This window comes from Rhipicephalus microplus, chromosome 5 (genome assembly GCF_043290135.1).
Source record: "Rhipicephalus microplus isolate Deutch F79 chromosome 5, USDA_Rmic, whole genome shotgun sequence".
In the NCBI taxonomy this organism is placed as follows: domain Eukaryota; kingdom Metazoa; phylum Arthropoda; class Arachnida; order Ixodida; family Ixodidae; genus Rhipicephalus; species Rhipicephalus microplus.
Window position 1 is genome coordinate 161772695 of NC_134704.1, and position 20986 is coordinate 161793680.

The 20986-nt window shown below is 44.9% G+C and overlaps 6 non-coding genes across 6 annotated transcripts; all 6 read right to left on the reverse strand.

Moving 5' to 3' along the window:
- Positions 1-128: 128 nt before the first annotated feature.
- Positions 129-200, reverse strand: TRNAW-CCA (transfer RNA tryptophan (anticodon CCA)). Its single transcript has one exon. It is a non-coding gene; the product is annotated as a tRNA-Trp (tRNA).
- A 1379-nt stretch (positions 201-1579) lies between these two features.
- On the reverse strand, positions 1580-1651 carry TRNAW-CCA (transfer RNA tryptophan (anticodon CCA)). The gene has a single exon. It is a non-coding gene; the product is annotated as a tRNA-Trp (tRNA).
- A 2887-nt stretch (positions 1652-4538) lies between these two features.
- TRNAW-CCA (transfer RNA tryptophan (anticodon CCA)) lies at positions 4539-4610 on the reverse strand. The gene has a single exon. It is a non-coding gene; the product is annotated as a tRNA-Trp (tRNA).
- Positions 4611-13245: 8635 nt separating this feature from the next.
- Positions 13246-13317, reverse strand: TRNAW-CCA (transfer RNA tryptophan (anticodon CCA)). Its single transcript has one exon. It is a non-coding gene; the product is annotated as a tRNA-Trp (tRNA).
- Positions 13318-15148: 1831 nt separating this feature from the next.
- On the reverse strand, positions 15149-15220 carry TRNAW-CCA (transfer RNA tryptophan (anticodon CCA)). Its single transcript has one exon. It is a non-coding gene; the product is annotated as a tRNA-Trp (tRNA).
- A 5407-nt stretch (positions 15221-20627) lies between these two features.
- Positions 20628-20699, reverse strand: TRNAW-CCA (transfer RNA tryptophan (anticodon CCA)). Its single transcript has one exon. It is a non-coding gene; the product is annotated as a tRNA-Trp (tRNA).
- Between the last annotated feature and the right edge of the window lie 287 nt (positions 20700-20986).

Here is a 20986-nt window from a genome sequence, read left to right on the forward strand (position 1 = left end):
AGCCGTTCGCACACACGCAGTAGCATGTATTGCTCGGCCTTCTGTCGATAAAGCATACGTAAAGAGAGAAGTAATTGTAGACAGACAAATAAGTAGACAGATAGTTGACAACAATAAGAAAGAGAATTTGACCCCGACGTGATTCGAACACGCAACCTTCTGATCTGGAGTCAGACGTGCTACCGTTGCGCCACCGAGTCCGCTTAGGGGTAGCCGTTCGCACACACGTGGTAGCATGTTTTTTCGGCCTTCTGTCGATGAAGCACAGGTAAAGAGACAAGTCATTGTAGACAGACAAATAAGTAGATAGACAGAATGATGAAAATATGAAAAAAAGAAATTTGATTAAGATGTGATTCAAGCTCGGAACCTTCTGATCTCTAGTCAGACATGCTAACATGTCGCCACCGAGTCCGTTTAGGGTGGCCGTTCGCACACACGTGGTAGCATATTTTGCTCGGCCTTCTGTCGAGGAAGCACAGCTAAAGAGAAGAGTCAGTGTAGACAGACAAATAAGTAGATATACAGATAGATGAAACTAATAAAGAGAGACTTTTACCCGGACGTGATTCGAACACGCAACTTTCTGATCTGTAGTCAGACGTGCTATCGTGTCGCCATCGAATCCGCTTAGGGTAGCCGTTCGCACACACGCGGTAGCATGATTTGCTCGGCCTTCTGTCGATGAAGCACAGGTAAAGAGACATGTCATTGTAGACAGACAAATAAGTAGATAGACAGATGAAAATAATAAAAAGAGAGCTTGACCCGGACGTGATTCAAACTCGCAACCTTCTGATCTGGAGTCAGACGTGCTACCGTGTCGCCACCGCGTCCGTTTAGGGTAGCCGTTCGCACACACGTGGTAGCATAGAAGAAGAAGAAGAATAAGAAGAATAAGATTTATTTGATCTTGACAACTTCAAGAAAGGTACAGGAGCTAAAGGCGAACAACGCCTGACAGGGGCCCCGGTACCCGTAACATGTTACAACATCATATTACATGGCATAATAGTAGTTCATTGGCAGTAAACAAAAATATAAAAAAAAAATCGTTACACATTTGATATACAATGCGTTAGGAATACAAAGTCTTTCGCATTCGTACGTCCACATAGTTACTGTGCTATTTTTTTTTTTTTTTTAAATAGACAGAGGCATAAGATAACAAAAGGAGTATTGATATCAGCACACAATCAAGCTCAATCAAACGGATGGAATGCAATAGTATACATAGATACATACACATACATCCATATATATATACATATATATATATACATACATATATACATACACATATATATACACATACACACATATATACATACACACATATATATACATACACACACACATACACACACATATATACACACATATATAAACCTACATACACATATATACACACATATATATACACACATATACATACACATATATACACATATATATACACAGAAGGCCGAGCATGAATTGCTCGGCCTTCTGTCGATGAAGCACACATAAAGAGAAGAGTCATTGTAGACAGACAAATAAGTAGATAGACAGATAGATTAAAATAGTAAAAAAGAGAACTTGACCCGAACGTGATTCGAACCCGCAACCTTCTGATCTGGAGTCAGACATGCTACCGTTGCGCCACCGAGTCCGCTTAGGGTAGCCGTTCGCACACACGTGGTAGCATGTTTTTCGGCCTTCTGTCGATGAAGCACAGGTAAAGAGACAAGTCATTGTACACAGACAAATAAGTGGATAGACAGAATGATGAAAATAAGAAAAAAGGAAATTTGATCCAGACGTGATTCAAGCTCGCAACTTTCTGATCTGTTGTCAGACATGCTATCATGTCGCCACCGAGTCCGTTTAGGGTGGCCGTTCGCACACACGTGGTAGCATGTTTTGCACGGCCTTCTGTCGAGGAAGCACAGCTAAAGAGAAGAGTCATTGTAGACAGACAAATAAGAATATATACAGATAGATGAAAATAATAAAGAGAGACTTTTACCCCGAAGTGATTCGAACACGCAACCTTCTGATCTGGACTCAGACGTGCTACCGTGTCGCCATCGAATCCGCTTAGGGTAGCCGTTCGCACACGCGCGGTAGCATGATTAGCTCGGCCTTCTGTCAATGAAGCACAGGTAAAGAGACATGTCATGGTAGACAGACAAATAAGTAGATAGACAGATGAAAATAATAAAAAGAGAGCTTGACCCGGACGTGATTCGAACACGCAACCTTCCGATCTGGAGACAGATGTGCTACCGGGTTACCACCGAGTCCAATTAGTGTAGCCGTACGCACACACGCGGTAGCATGTTTTGCTCGGCCTTCTGTCGATGCAGCACTGGTAAAAAGACAAGTCATTGTAGACAGACAAATAAGCAGATAGACAGATGAAAATAATAAAAAGAGAATTTGACCCGGACGCGATTCGAACACGCAACCTTCTGATCTGGAGTCGGACGTGCTAACAGTTCGCCACCGAGTCCATTTAGGGTAGCCGTTCACACACACGTGGTAGCATGTTTTGCTTGGCCTTGTATCGATGAAGCACAGGTAAAGAGACAAGTCGTTGTAGACAGACAAATAGGTAGATAGACAGATAGATGAAAATAATAAAAAGAGAACCTAACACGGACGTGATTCGAACACGCAACCCTCTGATCTGGAGTCAGACGTGCTACCGTGTCGCCACCGAGTCTACTTTGTGTAGCCGTTCGCACACACGCGGTAGCATGTTTTGCTCGGCCTTCTCTCGATGCAGCACAGGTAAAGAGACAAGTCATTGTAGACAGACAAATAAGTAGATAGACAGATGAAAATAATAAGAAAGAGAATTTGACCCGGACGCGATACGAACACGCAACCTTCTGATCTGGAGTCGGACGCGCTAACAGTTCGCCACCGAGTCCACTTAGGGTAGCCGTTCGTACACAAGCGGTGGCATATTTCGCTCGGCCTTCTGTCGATGAAGCACAGGTAAAGAGACAAGTCATCGTAGACAGACAAATAAATAGTTAAACAGATGAAAATAATAAAAAAGAGAATTTGACCCGGACGTGATTCGAACACGCAACCTTCTGATCTGGAGTCAGACGTGCTATCGTGTCGCCATCGAATCCGCTTAGGGTAGCCGTTCGCACACACGCGGTAGCATGATTTGCTCGGCCTTCTGTCGATGAAGCACAGGTAAAGAGACAAGTCTTTGTAGACAGACAAATAAGTAGATACAGAGATAGATAAAAATAATAAATAAGCGAGTTTGACCCGGACGTGATTCAAACTCGCAACCTTCTGATCTGGAGTCAGACGTGCTACCGTGTCGCCACCGCGTCCGTTTAGGGTAGCTGTTCGCACACACGTGGTAGCATGAATTGCTCGGCCTTCTGTCGATGAAGCACACATAAAGAGAAGAGTCATTGTAGACAGACAAATAAGTAGATATATAGATAGATGAAAATAATAAAGAGAGACTTTTACCCGGACGTGATTCGAACACGCAACCTTCTGATCTGGAGTCAGACGTGCTACCCTGTTGCCACCGAGTCCGTTAGGTAACCATTCGCACACACGTGGTAGCATGTTTTGCTCGGCGTTCTGTCGATGAAGCACAGGTGAAGAGACAAGTCATTGTAGACATACAGATAAGTAGATAGACAGATAGATGAAAATAATAAAAAAGAGGATTTGACCCGGACGTGATTCGAACACGCCACCTTGTGATCTGGAGTGAGACGTGCTACCGTATCGCCACCCAGTACACTTAGTGTAGCCGTTCCCACACACGCGGTAGCATGTTTTGCTTGGCCTTCTCTCGATGAAGCACAGGTAAAGAGACAAGTCATCGTAGACAGATAAATAAGTCAATAGACAGATGAAAATAATAATAAAAAAAGAATTTTACCAGGATTTGATTCGAACACGCAACCTTCTGATCTGGAGTCAGACGTGCTAAAGTTGCGCCACTGAGTCCGCTTAGAGTAACCGTTCGCACACACGCGGTAGCATGTTTTGCTCGGCCTTCTGTCGATGAAGCACAGGTAAAGGGACAAGTCATTGCAGACAGAGAAATAAGTAGATAGACAGATAGATGAAAATACTAAAGAGAGAGTTTGACGCGGACGGGATTAGAACACGCAACCTTCTGATCTGGAGTCAGACGTGCTAAAGTTGCGCCACCGAGTCCGCTTAGTGTATCTGTTCGCCCGCACGTGGTAGAATGATTTGCACGGCCTTATGTCGATGAAGCACAGGTAAAGGGACAAGTGATTTCAGACAGACAAATAAGTAGATAGACAGATAGATGAAAATAACAAAAGAGAGAACTTCACATCGACGTGATTCGAACCCGCAACCTTCTGATCTGGAGTCAGACGTCCTACTGGGTCGCCACCGTGTTGACTTAGTTTAGCCGTTCGCACACACGCAGTAGCATATATTGCTTGGCCTTCTGTCGATGAAGCATAAGAGAGAAGTCATTGTAGACAGACAAATAGGTAGAAAGATAGTTGAAAACAATAAGAAAGAGAATTTGACCCCGACGTGATTCGAACACGCAACCTTCTGATCTGGAGTCAGACGCGCTACCATTGAGCCACCGAGTCCGCTTAGGGTAGCCATTCGCACACAAGTGGTAGCATGTTTTTTCGGCCTTCTGTCGATGAAGTACAGGTAAAGAGACAAGTCATTGTAGACAGACAAATAAGTAGATAGACAGAATGATGAAAATAAGAAAAAAGGAAATTTGATCCAGACGTGATTCAAGCTCGCAACCTTCTGATCTGTAGTCAGACATGCTAACATGTCGTTACCGAGTCCGTTTAGGGTGGCCGTTCGCACACACGTGGTAGCATGTTTTGCTCGGCCTTCTGTCGAGGAAGCACAGCTAAAGAGAAGAGTCATTGTAGACAGACAAATAAGTAGATATACAGATAGATGAAAATAATAAAGAGACTTTTACCCGGACGTGATTCTAACACGCAACCTTCTGATCTGGAGTCAGACGTGCTACCGTGTCGCCATCGAATCCGCTTTGGGTTGCCGTTCGCACACACGCGGTAGCATGATTTGCTCGGTTTTCTGTCGATGAAGCACAGGCAAAAAGACATGTCAAGTAGACAGACAAATAAGTAGATAGACAGATGAAAATAATAAAAAGAGAATTTAACCCGGACGCGATTCGAACACGCAACCTTCTGATCTGGAGTCGGACGTGCTAACAGTTCGCCACCGAGTCCACTTAGCGTAGCCGTACGCACACACGCGGTAGCATGTTTTGCTCGGCCTTCTGTCGATGCAGCACTGGTAAAGAGACAAGTCATTGTAGACAGACAAATAAGTAGATAGACAGATGAAAATAATAAAAAGAGAATTTAACCCGGACGCGATTCGAACACGCAACCTTCTGATCTGGAGTCGGACGTGCTAACAGTTCGCCACCGAGTCCATTTAGGGTAGCCGTTCACACACACATGGTAGCATGTTTTGCTCAGCCCTCTATTGATGCAGCACAGGTAAAGAAACAAGTCGTTGTAGACAGACAAAGAGGTAGATAGACAGATGAAAATAACAAAAACAAGAACTTAACATGGACGTGATTCGAACACGCCACCCTCTGATCCGTAGTAAGACGCGCTACCGTGTCGCCACCGAATCCACTTAGCGTAGCCGTTCGCACACACGCGGTAGCTTGTTTTGCTCGGCCTTCTGTCGATGAAGCACAGGTAACGAGACAAGTCATTGTACACAGACAAATAAGTAGATACACAAATAGATGAAAATAAGAAAAAAGAGAATTTGACCCGGACGTGATTCGAACACGCAACCTTCTGATCTGGAGACAGACGTGCTACCGTGTCGCCACCGAGTCCACTTAGTGAAGCCGTTCGTACACACGCGGTAGCATGTTTCGCTCGGCCTTCTGTCGATGAAGCACAGGTAAAGAGACAAGTCATCGTAGACAGACAAATAAAAAATAAACAGATGAAAATAATAAAAAAGAGAATTTGACCCGGACGTGATTCGAACACGCAACCTTCTGATCTGGAGTCAGACGTGCTACCCTGTCGCCACCGAGTCCGTTAGGTAACCATTCGCACACACGTGGTAGCATGTTTTGCTCGGCCTTCTGTCGATGAAGCACAGGTAAAGAGACAAGTCATTGTAGACATACAGATAAGTAGATAGACAGATAGATGAAAATAATAAAAAAGAGGATTTGACCCGGACGTGATTCGAACACGCAACCTTGTGATCTGGAGTGAGACGTGCTACCGTATTGCCACCCAGTACACTTAGTGTAGCCGTTCGCACACACGCGGTAGCATGTTTTGCTCGGCCTTCTGTCGATGAAGCACAGGTAAAGGGACAAGTCATTGCAGATAGACAAATAAGTAGATAGACAGATAGATGAAAATACTAAAAAGAGAATTTGACGCGGACGTGATTAGAACACGCAACCTTCTGATCTGGAGTCAGACGTGCTAAAGTTGCGCCACCGAGTCCGCTTAGGGTAGCCGTTCGCACACACGTGGTAGCATGTTTTGCACGGCCTTATGTCGATGAAGCTCAGGTAAAGGGACAAGCCATTTTAGAAAGACAAATAGGTAGATAGAAAGATAAATGAAAATAATAAAAAGAGAATTTGACCCGGACATGATTCGAACATTTAACCTACTGATCTTGAGTCAGACGCGCTACCGTTGCACCTCCGAGTCCGCTCAGGGCAGCCATTCGCACACACGTGGTAGCATGTTTTGCTCGGCCTTCTGTCGATGAAGCACAGGTAAAGAGACAAGTCATTGCAGACAGACAACTAAGTTGATAGACAGATAGATGAAAATAACAGAAGAGAGAACTTGACATCGACGTGATTCGAACACGCAACCTTCTGATCTGGAGTCAGACGTCCTACCGGGTCGCCACTGAGTTGACTTAGTGTAGCCGTTCGCACACACGCAGTAGCATGTATTGCTCGGCCTTCGGTCGATGAAGCATACGTAAAGAAAGAAGTCATTGTAGACAGACAAATAAGCAGACAGATAGTTGAAAACAATAAGAAAGAGAATTTGACCCCGACGTGATTCGAAAACGCAACCTTCTGATCTGGAATCAGACGTGCTACCGTTGCGCCACCGAGTCCGCTTAGGGTAGCCGTTCGCACACACGTGGTAGCATGTTTTTTCGGCCTTCTGTCGATGAAGCACAGGTAAAGAGACAAGTCATTGTAGACAGACAAATAAGCAGATAGACAGAATGATGAAAATATGAAAAAAGGAAATTTGATCCAGATGTGATTCAAGCTCGCAACCTTCTGATCTGGAGTCAGACGTCCTACCGGGTCGCCACTGAGTTGACTTAGTGTAGCCGTTCGCACACACGTAGTAGCATGTATTGCTCGGCCTTCTGTCGATGAAGCATACGTAAAGAAAGAAGTCATTGTAGACAGACAAATAAGCAGACAAATAGTTGAAAACAATAAGAAAGAGAATTTGACCCCGACGTGATTCGAACACGCAACCTTCTGATCTGGAATCAGACATGCTAACATGTCGCCACCGAGTCCGTTTAGGGTGGCCGTTCGCACACACGTGGTAGCATGTTTTGCTCGGCCTTCTGTCGAGGAAGCACAGCTAAAGAGAAGAGTCATTGTAGACAGACAAATAAGTAGATATACAGATAGATGAAAATAATAAAGAGAGACTTCTACCCGGACGTGATTCGAACACGCAACCTTCTGATCTGGAGTCAGACGTGCTATCGTGTCGCCATCGAATCCGCTTAGGGTAGCCGTTCGCACACACGCGGTAGCATGATTTGCTCGGCCTTCTGTCGATGAAGCGCAGGTAAAGAAACAAGTCTTTGTAGACAGACAAATAAGTAGATACACAGATAAATGAAAATAATAAATGAGCGAATTTGACCCGGACGTGATTCAAACTCGCAACCTTCTGATCTGGAGTCAGACGTGCTACCGTGTCGCCACCGCGTCCGTTTAGGGTAGCCGTTCGCACACACGTGGTAGCATGATTTGCTCGGCCTTCTGTCGATGAAGCACACATAAAGAGAAGAGTCATTGTAGACAGACAAATAAGTAGATAGACAGATAGATGAAAATTGTAAAAAAGAGAACTTGACCCGAACGTGATTCGAACCCGCAACCTTCTGATCTGGAGTCAGACGTGCTACTGCGTCACCACCGAGTCCACTTTGTGTAGCCGTTCGCACACACGCGGTAGCATGTTTTGCTCGGCCTTCTGTCGATGCAGCACAGGTAAAGAGACAAGTCATTGTAGACAGACAAATAAGTAGATAGACAGATGAAAATAATAAGAAAGAGAATTTGACCCGGACGCGATTCGAACACGCAACCTTCTGATCTGGAGTCGGACGTGCCAACAGTTCGCCACCGAGTCCATTTAGGGTAGCCGTTCACACACACGTGGTAGCATGTTTTGCTTGGCCTTCTATCGATGAAGCACAGGTAAAGAGACAAGTCGTTGTAGACAGACAATTAAGTAGATAGACAGATAGATGAAAATAATAAAAAAGAGAATCTGACACGGACGTGATTCGAACACGCAACCCTCTGATCTGGAGTCAGACGTGCTACCGTGTCGCCACCGAGTCCACTTTGTGTAGCCGTTCGCTCACACGCGGTAGCATGTTTTGCTCGGCCTTCTGTCGATGCAGCACAGGTAAAGAGACAAGTCATTGTAGACAGACAAATAGGTAGATAGACAGATGAAAATAATAAGAAAGAAAATATGACCCGGACGCGATACGAACACGCAACCTTCTGATCTGGAGTCGGACGCGCTAACAGTTCACCACCGAGTCCACTTAGGGTAGCCGTTCGCACACACGTGGTAGCATGTTTTGCTCGGCCTTCTATCGATGAAGCACAGGTAAAGAAACAAGTCGTTGTAGACAGACAAATAAGTAGATAGAGAGACAGATGAAAATAACAAAAACAAGAACTTAACACGGACGTGATTTGAACACGCAACCCTTTGATCCGTAGTAAGACGCGCTACCGTGTCGCCACCGAATCCACTTAGCGAAGCGGTTCGCACACACGCGGTAGCTTGTTTTGCTCGGCCTTCTGTCGATGAAGCACAGGTAACGAGACAAGTCATTGTACACAGACAAATAAGTAGATAGACAAATAGATGAAAATAAGAAAAAAGAGAATTTGACCCGGACGTGATTCGAACACGCAACCTTCTGATCTGGAGTCAGACGTGCTACCGTGTCGCCACCGAACCCGTTAGGTAACCATTCGCACACACGTGGTAGCATGTTTTGCTCGGCCTTCTGTCGATGAAGCACAGGTAAAGAGACAAGTCATTGTACACATACAGATAAGTCGATAGACAGATAGATGAAAATAATAAAAAAGAGGATTTGACCACGACCTGATTCGAACACGCAACGTTGTGATATGGAGTCAGACGTGCTACCGTATCGCCACCGAGTACACTTAGTTTAGCCGTTCGTACACACGCGGTAGTATGTTTCGCTCGGCCTTCTGTCGATGAAGCACAGGTAAAGAGACAAGTCATCGTAGACAGACAAATAAATAGGTAAACAGATGAAAATAATAAAAAGAGAATTTGAACCGGACGTGATAATACGTGATAATATAATAAACTGGTGTAATATTTGGCTAATGACTCTCAACCCCACTAAATGCAAACTCTTGTCCTTCTCTCGTCGTCACAATCCCTCTCGCTTTCAGTATTCTATTTCTAAATCATGTATCGAATTAGTAGAATCGTATAAATATCTAGGAGTCACCCTTTGTTCTAATTTATCATGGCGCGCCCATATTACAAACATCATTTCAGCATCGAACAAAACACTGGGTTTTCTTAAACGCCACCTTCGCCTTTCCCCACCACATGTTAGATTACTCACGTATAAATCGCTTATAAGACCAAAATTAGAATACGCATCTGCCATCTGGAGCCCCCATCAAGCATACCTAATCACTGCCTTGGAAGGTGTTCAAAATCGGGCCACCCGTTTCATCCATTCCTCATATTCATATGACATCAGCATTTCACCATTGAAACATGAATCTGGCCTATCACTCCTTTCTTATCGTCGCCGCATTGCTAGCCTAACCCTTTATCATAAGTTTTTTTATTCTTCACTCAATCAAGCTCCTTATATAACAGCCGCCTCACGCATTTCCCACCGCACCAGTCATTCACTTCAAGTTGCCCGCCCGCCATCACGCACCACTACGTTTGCTGCTTCGTTTTTCCTCAGTGCAGCTTCAGACTGGAACGGCCTGCCCTACGACATTGTCACAATTGCCTCATCATCTACCTTCCTGGAACGCCTCACCGATCATCTGCCATGTTAATTCAATTTTAACTGTTTGTTTGCAATGTTAATTGAATCTCCGCTGTTTTGAATTGTAATCCCACCCCTTATGTAACACCCCCTGAATGGGGGCCTTTAAGGAAATAAAACTGAACTGAACTGAACTGATTCGAACACGCAACCTTCTGATCTGGAGTCAGACGTGCTACCGTGTCGCCACCGAGCCTGTTAGGTAACCATTCGCACACACGTGGTAGCATGTTTTGCTCGGCCTTCTGTCGATGAAGCACAGGTAAAGAGACAAGTCATTGTAGACAGACAAATAGGTGGATAGACAGATGAAAATAATAAAAAAAAGAATTTGACCCAGACTTGATTCGAACACGCAACCTTCTGATCTGGAGTCAGACGTGCTAAAGTTGCGCCACTGAGTCCGCTTAGAGTAATTGTTCGCACACACGCTGTAGCATGTTTTGCTCGGCCTTCTGTCGATGAAGCACAGGTAAAGGGACAAGTCATTGCAGATAGACAAATAAGTAGATAGACAGATAGATGAAAATACTGAAAAGACAATTTGACGCGGACTTCATTCGAACACGCAACCTTCCGATCTGGAGTCAGACGTGCTAAAGTAGCGCCACTGAGTCCGCTTAGAGTAACCGTTCGCACACACGCTGTAGCATGTTTTGCTCGGCCTTCTTTCGATGAAGCACAGGTAAAGAGACAAGTCATTGCAGACAGAGAAATAAGTAGATAGACAGATAGATGAAAATACTAAAGAGAGAGTTTGACGCGGACGTGATTAGAACACGCAACCTTCTGATCTGGAATCAGACGTGCTAAAGTTGCGCCACCGAGTCCGCTTAGGGTAGCCGTTCGCACACACGTGGTAGCATGTTTTGCACGGCCTTATGTCGATGAAGCACAGGTAAAGGGACAAGTCATTTTAGAGAGACAAATAAGTAGATAGACAGATAGATGAAAATAACAAAAGAGAGAACTTCACATCGACGTGATTCGAGCACGCAACTTTCTGATCTGGAGTCAGACGTCCTACCGGGTCGCCACCGAGTTGACTTAGTGTAGCCGTTCGCACACGCGCAGTAGCATGTATTGCTCGGCGTTCTGTCGCTGAAGCATAGGTAAAGAGACATGTCATTGTAGAGAGACAAATAAGTAGATAGACAGATGAAAATAATAAAAAGAGAACTTGACCCGGACGTGATTCGAACACGCAACCTTCTGATCTGGAGTCAGACGTGCTACCGGGTTGCCACCGAGTCCACTCAGTGTAGCCGTATGCACACACGCGGTAGCAGCATGTTTTGCTCGGCCTTCTGTCGATGAAGCACAGGTAAAGAGACAAGTCTTTGTAGACAGACAAATACGTAGATACACAGATAGATTAAAATAATAAATAAGCGAATTTGACCCGGACGTGATTCAAACTCGCAACCTTCTGATCTGGAGTCAGACGTGCTACCGTGTCGCCACCGCGTCCGTTTAGGGTAGCCGTTCGCACACACGTGGTAGCATGATTTGTTCGGCCTTCTGTCGATGAAGCACAGGTAAAAAGACAAGTCATTGTAGACAGACAAAAAGGTAGATAAACATATGAAAATAATAAAAAGAGATTTTTACCCGGACGTGATTCGAACACGCAACCTTTTATCTGGAGTCAGACGTGCTATTGTGTCGCCATCGAATCCGCTTAGGGTAGCCGTTCGCACACACGTGGTAGCATGATTTGCTCGGCCTTCTGTCGATGAAGCACAGGTAAAAAGACAAGTCTTTGTAGACAGACAAATAAGTAGATACACAGATAGATGAAAATAATAAATAAGGGAATTTGACCCGGACGTGATTCAAACTCGCAACCTTCTGATCTGGAGTCAGACATGCTACCGTGTCGCCACCGCGTCCGTTTAGGGTAGCCGTTCGCACACACGTGGTAGCATGATTTGCTCGGCCTTCTGTCGATGAAGCACACGTAAAGAGAAGAGTCATTGTAGACAGACAAATAAGTAGATAGACAGATAGATGAAAATAGTAAAAAAGAGAACTTGACCCGAACGTGATTCGAACACGCAACCCTCTGATCTGGAGTCAGACGTGCTACCGTGTCGCCAACGAGTCCACTTTGTGTAGCCGTTCGCTCACACGCGGTAGCATGTTTTGCTCGGCCTTCTGTCGATGCACCACAGGTAAAGAGACAAGTCATTGTAGACAGACAAATAGGTAGATAGACAGATGAAAATAATAAGAAAGAAAATATGACCCGGACGCGATACGAACACGCAACCTTCTGATCTGGAGTCGGACGCGCTAACAGTTCACCACCGAGTCCACTTAGGGTAGCCGTTCGCACACACGTGGTAGCATGTTTTGCTCGGCCTTCTATCGATGAAGCACAGGTAAAGAAACAAGTCGTTGCAGATAGACAAATAAGTAGATAGACAGATAGATGAAAATACTAAAAAGAGAATTTGACGCGGAGGTGATTAGAACACGCAACTTCCTGATCTGGAGTCAGACGCGCTACCATTGCACCTCCGAGTCCGCTCAGGGCAGCCGTTCGCACCCACGTGGTAGCATGTTTTGCTCGGCCTTCTTTCGATGAAGCATAGGTAAAGAGAGAAGTCATTGTAGACAGACAGATAAGTAGACAGATAGTTGAAAACAATAAAAAAGAGAATTTGACCCCGACGTGATTCGAACACGCAACCTTCTGATCTGGAGTCAGACTTCCTACCGGGTCGCCACTGAGTTGACTTAGTGTAGCCGTTCGCACACACGCAGTAGCATGTATTGCTCGGCCTTCTGTCGATGAAGCATAGCTAAAGAGAGAAGTCATTGTAGACAGACAAATAAGTAGACAGATAGTTGAAAACAATAAAAAAGAGAATTTGACCCCGACTTGATTCGAACACGCAACCTTCTGATCTGGAGTCAGACGCGCTACCAATGCGCCACCGAGTCCGCTTAGGGTAGCCGTGCGCACACACGTGGTAGCATGTTTTTTCGGCCTTCTGTCGATGAAGCACAGGTAAAGAGACAAGTCATTGTAGACATACAGATACGTAGATAGACAGATAGATGGAAATAATAAAAAAGAGGATTTGACCCGGACCTGATTCGAACACGCAACCTTGTGATCTGGAGTCAGACGGGCTACCATTTTGCCAACGAGTACACTTAGTGTAGCCGTTCGCACACACGCGGTAGCATGTTTGGCTCGGCCTTCTGTGGATGAAGCACAAGTAAAGAGACAAGTCATTGTAGACAGACAAATAAGTGGATAGACAGATGAAAATAATAAAAAAAAAGAATTTGACCCGGACTTGATTCGAACACGCAACCTTCTGACCTGGAGTTAGACGTGTTAAAGTTGCGCCACTGAGTCCGCTTAGTCTAGCCGTACGCACACTCGCGGTAGCATGTTTTGCTCGGCCTTCTGTCGATGAAGCACGGGTAAAGAGACAAGTCTTTGTAGACAAATAAGTAGATAGACAGATAGATGAAAATAATAAAAAAGCGAATTTGACCCGGACGTGATTCAAATACGCAACCTTCTGATCTGGAGTCAGACGTGCTACCGTGGCGCCACCGTGTCCGTTTAGGGTAGCCGTTCGCACACACGTGGTAGCATGATTTGCTCGGCCTTTTGTCCATGAAGCACACCTAAAGAGAAGAGTCATTGTAGACAGACAAGTAAGTAGATAGACAGATAGATGAAAATAGTAAAAAATAGAACTTGACCCGAACGTGATTCGAACCCGCAACCTTCTGATCAGGAGTCAGACGTGCTACTGTGTCGCCACCGAGTCCACTTTGTGTAGCCGTTCGCGCACACGCGGTAGCATGTTTTGCTCGGCCTTCTGTCGATGCAGCACAGGTAAAGAGACAAGTCATATTAGACAGACAAATAAGTAGATAGACAGATGAAAATAACAAAAACGAGAACTTAACACGGACGTGATTCGAACACGCAACCTTCTGATCTGGAGTCAGACGTGCTACCGTGTCGCCACCGAGTCCACTTGGTGAAGCCATTCGTACACACGTGGGAGCATGTTTCACTCGGCCTTCTGTCGATGAAGCACAGGTAAAGAGACAAGTCATCGTAGACAGACAAATAAAAAGTTAAACAGATGAAAATACTAAAAAGAGAATTTGACGCGGACGTGATTAGAAAACGCAACCTTCTGATCTGGAGTCAGACGTGCTAAAGCTGCGCCAACGAGTCCGCTTAGGGTACCCGTTCGCACACACGTGGTAGCATGTTTTGCACGGCCTTATGTCGATGAAGCACAGGTAAAGGGACAAGTCATTTTAGACAGACAAATAAGTAGACAGACAGATAGATGAAAATAATAAAAAGAGGATTTGACCCGGACGTGATTCGAACATTTAGCCTACTGATCTGGACTCAGACGCGCTACCGTTGCACCTCCGAGTCCGCTCAGGGCAGCCGTTCGCACACACGTGGTAGCATGTTTTGCTCGGCCTTCTGTCGACGAAGCACAGGTAAAGAGACAAGTCATTGTAGACAAACAAATATGTAGATAGACAGATAGATGAAAATAACAGAAGAGAGAACTTGACATCGACGTGATTCGAACACGCAACCTTCTGATCTGGAGTCAGACGTCCTACCGGGTCGCCACCGAGTTGACTTAGTGTAGCCATTCGCACACACGCAGTAGCATGTATTGCTCGGCCTTCTTCGATGAAGCATAGGTAAAGAGAGATGTCATTGTAGACACACAAATAAGTAGACAGATAGTTGAAAACAATAAAAAAGAGAATTTGACCCCGACGTGATTCGAACACGCAACCTTCTGATCTGGAGTCAGACGCGCTACCGTTGCGCCACCGAGTCTGCTTAGGGTAGCCGTTCGCACACACGTGGTAGCATGTTTTTTCGGCCTTCTGTCGATGAAGCACAGGTAAAGAGACAAGTCATTGTAGACATACAGACAAGTATGTGGGCATGGAACTTCGGCAAAGATGTACACGCATCTGACACCCTTCTGTTATATTGTGCTGATCTGGACCGTCACTGCCTCATCTACCGGTCCTTTTCCCGGAGCCGCGTCTGCGCACCCGGTGGCGTTCCTGGACGCGCGCTTCAGCCAAGCCATGCGATCACCTGACTTTCCCGCTTGCCGGCCTTCCGGATTGCGCGTTCGTGAATGCCTGCCGGTGCTCGACCCCCCACAGCTGTCAGCTTCGACGGACGCATCAACTGGCAGCTGTATAAGGAACTGGATCTTCGGCCGCCCCTTTGGTAGGCATGGGACTTCGGCAAAGATGTGCACGCATCTGGCACCCTTCTGTTATGTTGTGCTGATCTCGACCGTCATTGCATCATCTACCATTCCTTTTCCCGGAGCCGCGTCTGCGCACCCGGTAGCGTTCCTGGACACGCGCTTCAATCAAACCATGCGATCACCTGACTTTCCCGCTTGCCAGCCTTCCGGTTTGCGCGTTCGTGAATGCCTGCTGGTGCTCGACCCCCCACAGTTATCAGCATCGACGGATGCATCAACTGGCAGCTATATAAGGAGCTGGATCTTCGGCCGCCCCTTTAGTGGGCATGGAACTTCGGCAAAGATGTACACGCATCTGACACCCTTCTGTTATATTGTGCAGGTTAGTTCACCAGTTTCCCTCTATGCTAAAAAACAAACAACGTTTGTTTGCTGATGCTTCCATGCCCACAAGTTTTGCTTATGTCCATTTGTGAGTGCGTTCATGTCGTTAGGCTTCTGGCTATGTCCGGCGATGTTGAGGAAAACCCGGGCCCGCCAAAAGAAGATACGGGGAAGCAATACAACGAGTTAATCTCGTTGATTAAGGGGCTGCACTCTAAGATAGACGCAAAACACGAAGAACTTATGGAATCCACTAACGAAGTTAGAGAAGCGCAAGTGTCTCTTGAACAAAAAGTGGCAGAATTAGACAACCGATTATGCGCAGTTGAGGAATGTGTCCGGGTCTCAGACAGCGAGCCGAATCGTCAACGGGTACCGGAGGTACTTTCGTTTAACAAGCGCCTTGACGAACTTGAAAATCGTTCTCGCCGAGAAAACTTGATTTTTTATGGAATAGAAGATTTCGATTCGGAAACGTGGGCGCAATCAGAAGAAAAAATTTGCCAAATCCTCAATGAAACTCTGAAGCTAAACTTGGGAAGTAGCGACGACCGCATATCCCGCGTGCACAGGCTAGGCAGATTCGTAGTTGGCAAATCTCGACCAGTGATCGTAAAATTTGCTTCTTTTAAGTTCCGAGAAAGCATACTGCAGTCTAGAAGTAATTTTCGCGAGTCTCATGTGTCAATCAGCGAGGATTTCTGCCGCGCAACTAGAAGCGCGCGCAAGAAGCTTTTTGAATTCGGCAGGGCAAGTGGCGAGAAGTATACCGTCAAGTATAATAAGCTTTACATCAACAAAAAGTGCTTTTTGTACTCTCCGGTGACCGACAGCGTTTGTGAGCCGCATACAAATGCGCAGAACTCATCAGAAACTTCGTCCTCCGCTACGCATGCCGACGAAGATACGCTCTTATCCTAACAAAGTTCACCCCTCGGCTACTTATCGTAACTACTCCGTTTTATATTCTAACGTACGAAGTGTTCTTAACAAACGGGATGCATTATCTTCAATTTTTGATGACTGCGCCGCCGATGTTGTAGTGTTAACGGAAACCTGGCTTACCCCTAACATTGCAAGTGTAGAGCTGTTCGATTGTGAAAATAATTATACCATTTACAGATGTGATAGAGAAGAATCGCCAGGAGGTGGTGTACTTATAGCCGTAGCTGATTATATAGTTTCTAGCCATATAGTAATAGCATCACCTTTAGAATTTGTCTGTGTTTCCCTCCATGTCAACTATCAAAATGTCATATTTTGTGGCTGTTACCGCCCTCCGAGTGCGACGCCAGTGTTTTGCGAGCAACTGCATGATGCTTTGAATGATATTGTCAAAAGGCACCCGCATACACCTGTTTTTATTCTAGGCGATTTTAACTACCCGAAAATAAACTGGTCACTTCCTTCCTGTTCATTAAGCTCACTTTCAGCCGACAGTTTACAATTCGTGGAACTGTGCGAAGACTTTAACCTTACCCAACTCGTAACGCAACCAACAAGAATGGGCCCCAATTCATCAAATGTTCTTGATCTGATTCTCACCACTGTACCTGACCTTGTCCATTCTATTTCATATATTCCAGGCATAAGTGACCATTGTTTCGTGCACTTCAATCTAACAGGTTCTTTAAGGCGTCGGTCAAACAATTGGAAAACAATAAGAGACTACTCACGTGGCGATTATGAATCAATCAACAGTGAACTCGAATCGAATTTTGAGAGCTTTGCTAATGGCTTCTTTGATCGCAGCGTTCAACAAAACTGGAACTTGTTCAAAATGAAAGTTGAATCTTTAATCACGCGATACATTCCCACATACGTTATCAAGGGTCGCCAACGCCCCCCTTGGTTCTCAACTGACTTAAAAAAATTGCGGAATAAAAAGAAACGGTTGTTCCGTCAGGCAAAGCAGACTAATTCGTTAGCCCGTTGGCACGTGTACAAATCTGTCCTTTCCGAATACAGAGCAGCTATCAAGGAAGCCAAGCGCGTTTTTCTTAATAATACCCTTCCCTCAATTCTTGTAACCAACCCTTCTAAGTTTTGGAAAACTGTTAAACCTAGGGAAAAGAAAAACATTTCGCTTACGAACTCAGACGGGCAGCCAGTTCGCTGTGAAGAGTGTTGCATTGCATTAAATGATTTTTTTGTTACTTCTTTTTCAAGTTGTTCTGTTTCTGCGTTGCCGCAAATGCCTAGTCGTGATTTTTTACCCATGTATCCTGTTACCGTTGATGCCGTTGGAGTTCAAAATTTAATTCACAAGCTTAAGTTATCCTCTTCTTGTGGCGTAGATGAAATCAACTCAAAGTTTCTAAAAAACACTGCATTGTATTCATCAATTTACTTGTCCTTAATCTTTTCGCAATCTATTCAGACCTCCACTTTGCCGCTTGACTGGAAAGTGGGGAAGGTGGTCCCTCTGCACAAATCTGGTAACACACAGTCTCCTCTCAATTACAGACCAATTTCCCTAACCAGTGTTCCTTGTAAAATGTTAGAACATATAATTTACTCCAACCTTGTCTCATTCCTAGAATCAAATTCTTTTTTCACTCCCTACCAGCACGGATTCCTAAAAAGTTACTCATGTGAAACCCAACTTCTTTATTTTACTAATGACATAGCATCGGCTTTAGATCGCGGCTCACTTGTGCATTGCATTTTTCTTGACTTTCAAAAAGCTTTCGATAAAGTACCTCACCAAATCTCCTCCAGAAAATTAGTGCCTTAAACATTGACCCGAACATTCTTAAATGGATTGAATGCTTTCTGACTAATCGCACTCAGTTTGTAACAACTAATGGCTATAACTCACCTCTTTCTAAAGTAACATCCGGCGTACCCCAAGGTTCCGTATTAGGCCCTTTACTTTTTCTTATATATATTAATGATCTCCCAGACAGCATTAACTCCGCTATAAGGTTATTTGCAGATGATTGTGTAATTTACCGCGAAATAAACAATGAATATGATAACCAATTTCTACAGTCAGACCTTGACACTGTCTCAACCTGGTGCAATAAATGGCTTATGACTCTCAACTCTAACAAATCTAAATGCATGTCAATAACCCGGCGATCTATTTCTCCCCCCTGTACCTACAGAATTAACGCCGTTCCCCTCCAGCATGTCTCTTCATATAAGTACCTCGGCGTTTACATTACCAACAATCTATCTTGGCACACGCATGTTACCTACATCTGTAATAACGCTAACCGAACGCTAGGATACTTACGCCGCAACTTTTCTCGCGCTCCGCTGTCCCTCAAAATTCTATTATACCGATCACTAATTCGCCCAAAGCTTGAGTACGCGTCCGCTATATGGGATCCCGTGCAGCAAAATTTAATTAACGCGTTAGAATCTTTTCAGAACCGCTCAGTTTGGTTCATTTGTTCTAATTATTCCCGTACTGCTAGCATATCAGAAATGAAATCTAACCTTGACCTACCCAATTTAACTGTCCGGAGGAAACTGGCGCGACTGGATTTTTTTCATAAGATATTTTTTCACAATCCATCAATGAAGCGAGACCTCATTTCACAACCGTCTTACCACTCATCGCGCATTGATCATCAGCATAAGGTTGCCATTCCGTTTTGCCGCACCAAATTCTTTTCAGCAGCCTTCTTACCGAAAACAGCCGCCGATTGGAACAACCTTCCCTCTTCCGTTGTATCAATAACAGACCCTTTGTTATTCAAGACTGCAATTTCTCAGCTATGCTTGTAACTATACGCAGTTTCCATTATCTATCTTTGTGTTGTATGTGCTTGAATTCTTATACATATTTAGTTGACTTATGTTGCCTTCCTGATTTGCGCATCTGAAACTTGTTTCTTTATTTTGTCTTTTTTTCTTGCGTGTTATATATGTTGTACCCACCCCCTCTGTAATGCCCTACGGGCCCTGAGGGTATTCTAATAAATAAATAAATAAATAAATAAGTAGACAGACAGATAGATGGAAATAATAAAAAAGAGGATTTGACCCGGACCTGATTCGAACACGCAACCTTGTGATCTGGAGTCAGACGTGCTACCGTATTGCCACCGAGTACACTTAGTGTAGCCGTTCGCACACACGCGGTAGCATGATTTGCTCGGCCTTCTGTCGATGAAGCGCAGGTAAAGAGACAAGTCTTTGTAGACAGACAAATAAGTAGATACACAGATAGATGAAAATACTAAAAAGAGAATTTGACGCGAACGTGATTAGAACACGCAACCTTCTGATCTGGAGTCAGACGTGCTAAAGTTGCGCCACCGAGTCCGCTTAGGGTAGCCGTTCGCACACACGTGGTAGCATGTTTTGCACGGCCTTATGTCAATGAAGCGCAGGTAAAGGACAAGTCATTTTAGACAGACAAATAAGTAGATAGACAGATAAATGAAAATAATAAAAAGAGAATTAGACCCGGACGTGACTCGAACATTTAACCTACTGATCTGGAGTCAGACGCGCTACCGTTGCACCTCCGAGTCCGCTCAGGGCAGCCGTTCGCACACACGTGGTAGCATGTTTTGCTCGGCCTTCTGTCGATGAAGCACAGGTAAAGAGACAAGTCATTGTAGACAGACAAATAAGTAGATAGACAGATAGATTAAAATAGTAAAAAAGAGAACTTGACCCGAACGTGATTCGAACCCGCAACCTTCTGATCTGGAGTCAGACATGCTACCGTTGCGCCACCGAGTCCGCTTAGGGTAGCCGTTCGCACACACGTGGTAGCATGTTTTTCGGCCTTCTGTCGATGAAGCACAGGTAAAGAGACCAGTCATTGTACACAGACAAATAAGTGGATAGACAGACTGATGAAAATAAGAAAAAAGGAAATTTGATCCAGACGTGATTCAAGCTCGCAACTTTCTGATCTGTTGTCAGACATGCTATCATGTCGCCACCGAGTCCGCTTTGGGGTAGCCGTTCGCACACACGTGGTAGCATGTTTTTTCGGCCTTCTGTCGATGAAGTACAGGTAAAGA